Source organism: Apium graveolens, chromosome 2 (genome assembly GCF_009905375.1).
Source record: "Apium graveolens cultivar Ventura chromosome 2, ASM990537v1, whole genome shotgun sequence".
In the NCBI taxonomy this organism is placed as follows: domain Eukaryota; kingdom Viridiplantae; phylum Streptophyta; class Magnoliopsida; order Apiales; family Apiaceae; genus Apium; species Apium graveolens.
Window position 1 is genome coordinate 151,975,852 of NC_133648.1, and position 7,771 is coordinate 151,983,622.

The 7,771-nt window shown below is 36.1% G+C and overlaps 1 non-coding gene across 1 annotated transcript; it reads right to left on the reverse strand.

Annotated features, from left to right (window-relative positions):
* Window positions 1–5,218: 5,218 nt before the first annotated feature.
* LOC141709177 (small nucleolar RNA R71) lies at window positions 5,219–5,325 on the reverse strand. Its single transcript, XR_012569767.1, has one exon. It is a non-coding gene; the product is annotated as a small nucleolar RNA R71 (small nucleolar RNA).
* Between the last annotated feature and the right edge of the window lie 2,446 nt (window positions 5,326–7,771).

Sequence of the window (7,771 nt, forward strand, 5' to 3'; positions counted from 1 at the left end):
AAGTGCTGTTGTAAAAATCAGATGACTTATTTGGTAATTTTTTTATACGTATATGTGTTGATGCAAAAAATTAAAAATAATGATGCTTTTGGTAAGGTTTGATGGTGAAATCATCATCTGCTTTCCGCAACAGTTGAAAAGCAGCTTTTTCTAAAAGCATGGGGGGACTTGCTTTCTCTAACAGCAGCTTTTAGGTCGCACTTTTCCGAAAAGCAGATTTTAAATTTTACCAAACAGTTTTTAACTGCTTTTTAGCAAAAAGCTGTTGTTGCTGTCTGCAACAGCAATACCAAACATACCCATAGTCTCTGATAAGCCAGAACTTACTTTTGAAGAAAAGAAGAAGCTACTATGGGGAAGCAAGAAACTAGCACCTAGTAGAGATTCTTCTGAAACATTAAAGAAGATTTATAGTGGAAGTTCTCGATCTAGAAAACCTGGAATCACAAGTGGTCTTGGAAGATTAAATGTTGATGATCCATTTGTATGAGATGCTTTGACTCTGAGAAAACATTCTTATTTGATAGATTTTGGAGACAATGTAATGCTTGAAGACTTATAGAATATCATATTAGTGCAAATTGTTATTGATCATGCTGAAGAGAAAATCATCTATTTTCTGGAGTCTGGGAGAAGCTTAAGGTTGAATCAAGAACAGTTAGGAGACAAACCATGGAAGGAATTAGAACTTACTTCAATAATTTTCAAGGTAACTAATTCTATAACTGCTAGATGGTATGCATTCATAAAGAACTTGATATAGTTAAAGCAGGGAGGAATTCCTTATAAATCAAACTACATTCCAAAGTATATTGATCAATCTGAATATGTTGTAGATATTCCTATTGAAGGATCCAAGATAGAAATGAGTCTAGGGACTAAAGTTTTAACTTTTAATCCTGATGGAAAGAAAATTAGGATCTGGAGCTCGATGATCTATCTCTTGGAATTTCAAAGTTACATAATCTCGGGGCTTCCATCTATCAGAATGATGAATCAACTGATGAACTGAGGGAACATAAACAGAGGATGCAATGTTATTTGGATGTAATGGAAGAGAATCTTTTGAGGAAGTTTTTTGAAGATTTTCAGACTGTGTTAGAGTTCAGAATGAAGATTAAAGTCTGATATTCATTGAAGTAAGAATGAATATGATTAATTGATTTCTGCATTTAGATATTGTCATAATACACAGGTTGGGGAGATTATTAGATCTAATTGATCATATCAGCAGAAACTACCAGAAGTTCATATCAGGACCTATATCAGCATTTACTGAAGAGTGACATCATCAGTAATTATATCAGTACTTGATGATCATAAGATGATGTCATCAGAACTTGTCACTTTAGTAAATATTCGAAGAGAAGAAAGAAATCAGGAATTCAAGACGGTGAAGGACTTTATCTCTGAAGCATTGTATTAGGCTTCCTTGTTGTTAATAGAATATGATTCCATATATATTGTGTAGCTCTGCTCTATATAAAGCACAAATTAGGTTAATGCTATAAGCATTACGAACATTGTTATATCTTTCACATAACCTAGCAGCTCTTAAGGATATTTGTTCATCCTTTCGAGAGAGTACATTTGTAATTAGTTTTTATCTGTTAATATAAAAATTGTTGATTCTGTTGAAACTTTGTCGAATTGATTGTATTAACTATATTCACCCCCCTTCTCTACAGTTGATTACGGGCCTAAAATCTTATAACATGTTTTAGCTTATTATTAGTTCTTTTATGTCAATGTGACCAATATTTATATGTTATAACCATTCCTCAAGTTTCTAAATGAAGCATTTTGTCGTAATATTCAATTTTTATGACCTTCCATTATTACTAATTCTAATTCGTTAAGTATGTTAGTGTGTGTGCCTTAGAGACAAAACTATTATATTTATGTTATGAGATATTTGGATTATTAATTATGATTCTATGGATTATTTTTTAGTAATTTATTATATCTTTATTTTCTGTGATAAAATATTAGATTAATAAATGTCCTTAGAATATGATATGTAAATCTATATCTCTAAGTACGTGACTTAGAAATGAGATTAAGAGAATAATATTGATATTCGTCAAGTATTATTGTTAAGGGACGATAATAAATACATTGAGACTAGTGTATTTGTTGACTGATGATCACATCTCATTGATCATAGGTATGGTGATACTAAAGTCAAAACACATGCACTTGTATGAGATATATGGTGCTAGATTGACCCGTTGTGAGGTACTACATGTTTATAGTGATATAAGTTAATCTCACAATGATAATAATATATTGGTCCTTAGATCTGAAGTCATTATATTTCTATATGAGAATTAATACACTTTGATATTATTGAAAGTTATCCCTTATCGGTAATAATAAAGGTAGACATTGGGTATATTATGAATTGTATGAGAAATATCAATGATCTAAATGGGATTTAGCTTTCCTATATTAAGGAGTGATATTAATGTCCTAATGATTGAGTAAGATTATAAAATGCATGGTCGTGCTCATATACTGATTTCTTTAATAGTTTACTCATTGATCAAGGAAACAAGGATTAAACATTAACAGAGGATGACACAATGCATGTCTCGAGTTTGATCTATAATATGAGGCTAAAGTGATTATATTATATTATACATTATTCACAAAAGGTTTAATTGAATCACCAATTATTATTATTACTTGGGTAGAAATTATGTATTATTAGATGCCGCTCATTGTTTATAATTTTATTATTAAAAAATAAAATTATCGCCAACGTAATAATAACCTAAAGGGTCACACATAAAGAATGTTTCAAACGGAGTGTTATTTAAATTATGAATTTAAATATTTATTATTATTAATTCAAATTTAATTATTAAATCAATTAAGTGAACCTTGATTAATTATATATATATATTATAATTTGAATTTAATAGTAATAAAAACCCGAAATCATAATGGGTTTATTAGAAGCCCATTAGGTTTAGGGTTATGCCCTAATCTCTCCCCCCTATAAATACATTATGATGTATAGTTTTTGTTGTGCAAGACATGCCTGTACTTTAACAAGACTAAGTCAAATTGACAACCCTAAGTAAGTTGTATTGTTGTTGAGTGGCATTTATGACACTTTATTATGCTCTAATAAGCTTTGAAATGATACATTTGTACTCAAGTTGTTAAGTGTTTTAATGTGTTTTCGAGTGTTTTTGCATTCCAGGCATTATCTAGGTAATCAGGTGAATTAGCATTATTTTGGTGCTAATTTGGTGTCAAGGTGGTGTTAGAATAAAAGATCGTTGAATTCGGCTCGAAGCTGTAAGAAAAATGAAGAAAATAAATTTTGGCAGAAGCCCAGCGCGCTGATCAAGCGCGCGGCCGCACCGAAGTACAGAAAGCCAGCGCGCCCGCGCTGATTAAGCGTGCGGCCACGCCGTGTCGGGATGACAGATTTCTGTTTCTACTTGGTTTATGAGAGAAAGAATTCTACACTGCATAGGGCTGTTGTATAAACATCTTTAGGTCATTTTTAATAAAATATCAATATATATAAAGCTAGAGACATATCAAGGAGAGCCGGGAGAAGACCGTATTAGCACGATTCAACGAAGACGAAGAAGATCTTGTTTTCGCTTGTGAATCTTTGTTTTAAGTTGTATTTGGATGCTAGTTTTCTTACTTGTGAACCTTACTCTTGTTTCATACTTGGTTTTATTTATTCGTTATAAAGACTACGTTTGTTATATCATGTTTTCATCGGAACCCACATTGATGATGAGTCTGATTATGGGCTAATCATTATCGTGGGGTTCTAGAGGATTTATTTATGGATTTCTTTAGTTAAATTGTTTGATGCCTTAATATGTGGTGATTGTATGATATCATAAGTATTGGTTTTGCGTATTTGTCTTATGAGCGTCGCAAACTTATAAGATAATGTGTTAATTCTTAATGAAGCGAAAGTGAATTTAAGGATTTAGAACTTGGCATGCTAGCATAGGTTCATTTATTTTTTAAGCATGATTTGTAGGTAATTTTAACCATCTTACTTGCCCTGTGTAATCAAGATAACTAACTTGTGCTTAAACCGTTATGTTGTCAAATTCTATAGACATATAGGGTCTCAATATAATTGGTGTCTATTCAGCTTCTATCTCTTTTGTGGATATCTGGTAGTATGGTACTCGTGCAACAAAAGTTGGCGTTTATCAGTTTCGTGTTGTCTGATTAGTGTCATCACCATTGCATGCTAAGGATAAGAACAATAAGGCTATTGAATGAAGTATTTAATGAAGTTAGAATCCCATGTCTGGCATATATATTAATTCGGTCAATATTAATCTCATAGTTATAATTATTTGTTTAATTCTTAGTTATAAACAATCTTAATTTGTTATCATCTTAGCATTGAATAATAACCATACATTGTTGCTTAAGTGCATGAATTAATTAGTTAACCAATATAGTCTATGTGGGAACGAACTAGAAAAGATTATATACTACTTGCGAACTCATATACTTGCGTGTATTATTAGCACGTGTTTAGCGACTAACAAGTTTTTGGCGCCGATGCCGGGGACTGCAGTGTTAATTTATAGTTTATATGATTTCCATCAGTGGTCGTTAAAGTTCATTGACTCATACATTGTTACTTATCTGTTTCCTTGTCTTATTTCAGGTATTCTAGCGAGGGTGTATGCATACGCGTTCACATCTTCGTAAGAGAACACTGGATAAAGCCGAGGAAGAAGTTGTGGTAGTTCGAAGGGAAGTTATTGAGGAAGAAAAGAAGGTAGAAGAAGAAGAAGAGAAAGTTGAAGAGCCAGTTGTAGTAGCGATGAGAGATCAAGCAGAAAATCCGAAGGCTTTGATGGACTATTCTCAGCCTAAGATTAATGATATTCAGTCAAGCATCATCAGACTAGCCATCAAGGCTCACACTTTTGAGATCAAGTCAAGAACGATTCAGATGATACATAACTCAGTTCAGTTTGGGGGTTCTCGTACTGAAGACCCCAACATGCACATAAGGGATTTCATCGAGATCTGCGACACTTTCAAATTTAATGATGTGACTGAAGATGCTATCAAGCTACGCCTCTTCCCATTCTCTCTTAGGGACAAGGATAAATGTTGGTTACACTCTCTGCCAACAGGATCTATCACCACTTGGGAGGATCTTGCGCAAAAGTTTCTCACTAAATTCTTCCTCATGGCAAAGATTGCTGCAATCAGGAATGCTCTTACCCAGTTTGCTCAGCAAATAGGAGAATCTCTGTGTGAGGCTTAGGATTGATATAAGGAGATGCTAAGGAAGTGCCCACACCATGACATGACTGATTGGATGATTATGAACTGTTTCCACAATGTATTGGGTGCTACTTCTAGACCCATGCTTGATGCAACATCAGGAGGAGCCTTGTGGGCTAAGAGCTACGACGAAGCTTACGAACTTATTGAACAGATGGGTGCTAATGAGTACAAGAATCCTTCCCAGAGACTAACTCGGGGAAAAGTCACAGGAATTCTGGAGTTGGACGCAGCAACTGCTATTGCTGCCCAACTGCTATCGTTAGTGTCTGTGATCTTTATGCTGGTGCCCATGAGACTGATTAGTGCGTAATTTCTAGTGAATCAGCACAGTTTGTGAGCAACTTCCGGCGATCGCAGCAACCAGTGTCAGCCACATATAATCCCAACAACCGCAATCATCCTAATTTTAACTGGAGCAACACTCAGAATGTGGTTCAACAGCCTTAGCAGCAATATCCAGCTAAGCAGTACAATCCCCCTGGTTTTCAGCAACCACAGTATGCACCTAGACATCAACTCCAGCTGCAACAAGCCAATGAGAAATCTGAATTAGAGGAGTTGAAGCTTATGTGCAAGAGTCAAGTTGTTTCTATAAAGACCTTGGAGAATCAAATTGGGCAAATTGCCAATGCCATACTAAATCATCAGCGTGGTACACTACCTAGTGACACGGAAGTTCCAGGAAAGAGGGAAGATAAGGAGCAGGTAAAGGCAATCACTTTAAGGTCTGGAAAGGTGGCGAATCCCGAACAAACTCAAGAGTTGACTGAAGAAGCTGGGGCTGAGAAAGAAGTAGAGCAGCAGGATGAAGAAGTGGAATCAAGGAAGACTACTGTTGAACACACTCCGCCTGAGGGTAATACAGGGGAGAAACAGATCTATCCTCCACCGCCTTTTCCCAAGCGGCTACAAAAGAAAAAGGTGGACAAACAATTTGAGAAGTTTTTGGAGGTGTTCAAGAAACTTCATATCAACATACCTTTCTTCGAGGCTCTTGAGCAGATGCCTAGTTATGCAAAGTTTATGAAAGGTATTCTCTCTCGGAAAGTGAAGCTAAATGATTTAGAGACAGTCGCTCTTACGGAGGAATGCAGTGCTGTGCTACAACAGAAGTTACCTCTGAAGCTTAAAGATCCAGGAAGCTTCACTATTTCGTGTACTATTGGAAAAGTATCTTTTGACAGATGCTTATGTGACTTGGGAGCTAGCATCAATCTTATGCCTTTGTCAATCTTCAAGCAGTTAGACTTACCTGATTTAAAACTGACTTATATGACCTTGTAGCTGGCCGACCATTCTATTACATATCCGCGAGGTATTGTGGAGGATGTCTTGGTCAAGGTTGATAAACTCATCTTTCCTGCTGATTTCGTAATTCTTGATTTCGAGGAAGATAAAAAGATTCCCATAATCTTGGGAAGACCTTTCTTGGCGACTGGCCGAACCTTGATAGATGTGCAGAAGGGTGAGCTCACAATGCGAGTTCTGGATCAGGATGTTACTTTTAATGTGTTCAATGCTATGAAATTTCCTACGGATAATGAGGAGTGCCTAAAAGTGGAGTTGGTCGATTCGGTGGTCACATCAGATAGTGAAGATGACCAAGGTGAAGAACAATTGCATTATTTGAATGCTTCTCCCTGGAAGAGGAAGATAGATATGCCTTTTGAATCTCTTGAAATGGAGGAATTGAACAAGGCTCCTAAATGCCTCAAGCCATCTATTGAGGAAGCTCCTACTCTTGAGCTTAAGCCTTTACCTGAACATTTGAGGTATGCATTTTTAGGTGATGCATCTACTCTGCCAGTTATTATTGCATCTGACATTTCAGGTAGTTATGAGGAAAAGCTTCTAAGGATTCTCAGAGAGTTCAAATCGATAATTGGTTGGACTATAGCAGATATAAAGGGAATCGGCCCTTCATACTGCATGCATAAAATTCTGCTACAGGAAGGTAGCAAGCCTACGGTCGAGTAGCAAAGAAGACTTAATCCAAACATGAAGGAAATAGTGAAGAAGAAAATTCTTAAGTGGTTAGATGCATGGATCATCTACCCTATATCTGACAGTTTATGGGTAAGCCCGGTTCAATGTGTGCCAAAGAAAGGTGGTATTACTGTGGTAGCAAATGAGAAGAATGAGCTTATTCCTACTAGAACAGTCACGGGGTGGAGAGTTTGTATGGACTACAGGAAGCTGAACAAAGCCACCAGGAAGGATCACTTCCCTTTGCCCTTCATTGATCAGATGCTTGACAGGTTGGCCGGTCATGATTACTATTATCTTCTGGATGGCTACTCGGGTTACAATCAGATTTTTATCGCTCCAGAAGATCAGGGGAAAAATACCTTCACTTGTCCATTTGGTACTTTCGCCTTCAGACGAGTTTCTTTTGGTCTGTGTGGTGCACCAGCCACATTTTAGAGATGTATGATGGCCATCTTTTCTGACATGATTGGCCAGAATG